The sequence below is a fragment of the Frieseomelitta varia genome, unplaced genomic scaffold (genome assembly GCF_011392965.1).
Source record: "Frieseomelitta varia isolate USP_RPSP 00005682 unplaced genomic scaffold, Fvar_1.2 scaffold_239, whole genome shotgun sequence".
NCBI classification, from domain to species: domain Eukaryota; kingdom Metazoa; phylum Arthropoda; class Insecta; order Hymenoptera; family Apidae; genus Frieseomelitta; species Frieseomelitta varia.
Window position 1 is genome coordinate 988,508 of NW_025109967.1, and position 1,073 is coordinate 989,580.

The window sequence follows — 1,073 nt, forward strand, 5'->3', positions numbered from 1 at the left end:
ACGTAGAAAAGAAAAAAATCCATAGTTTGTTTTTGTCTCATAGTAATATAATAACGCGGAAGGAGAAAATGCAGCGGGACTATGCTGGTTGTGTCCATTGCATTGTTCTTCTGTATCAGGCCATCGAATTATTGAAAATACAAATGATGGGATATGGTCGTTATTTTTTGGAAAATATGTTTTCCGTGACAACGAGTTTGAAAAAAAGGATATTATTGTTTTTAAAGCGCAGGTAGCTTCAATCGTCGAAATTAAAGCGTTAGACTTCTTATTAGCATGAAGAATTGTTTGGTATATTCCGAATGTTATGATTGAAGGTAGCAGTTTGCCCACTTTCTCATGCTCGTAAGAAGTCTTAACGGCCGCCACGCTCGACTACGGTTAAAATCGTTTGTTGTTATCCCTGGTCCACCACCGCGAGCCTGTTTTGTTTAATGTCCTCTAAAAACGGTTGGCAATAATTTACTTATCGATATTTAATAATTTCACCATTCTTTGAGGAGCTACATCAGAGCAATCAAATAGCTCTAGCTTCTAGCTCTAAAATCGTTTAATGTCCGTTTTGCTAATTTCCTTGACAGTTGATATGTTTATGAAATCACATAAGCTCGATCACATAATCTAGTGTAGGTAGACGTATAAGTTAGAGTATTATGTAGGAGCAGCACAAAGCTGCCTGATGTGGATGGAAAGGGGTAAGGTTGGCACAGGTCGCTTTTGTTTGGTTGGAGTGCATGTGTTTCACTGGTAGCAGCCGTAGCGGTAGCAGCAACTAGCAACGGCAGAGAGAGAATCAGGGTGGCTAAGGTCTACATGTGTAAGTGCTTCACCGAGTCACATCGTCTACGCACTCCCTAACGCACCTCAGGCGAAAAGCACGAGGTTCAAGTGTATGTATATATACGTACACAGACGTGTTTAATAAGAATACGCGCCAGAGCAGACAGTCGGTGCGACGGTGCAGCGCTAACATTTTATTTATCAGCGCTGATGGCTTTTCCGTTCTTGCAAGGGTCGTCGTCCTTTTTTTCCTTTTTTTTCTTCTCTTTTCCTTTTTTTTTTTTTTTTTTTTT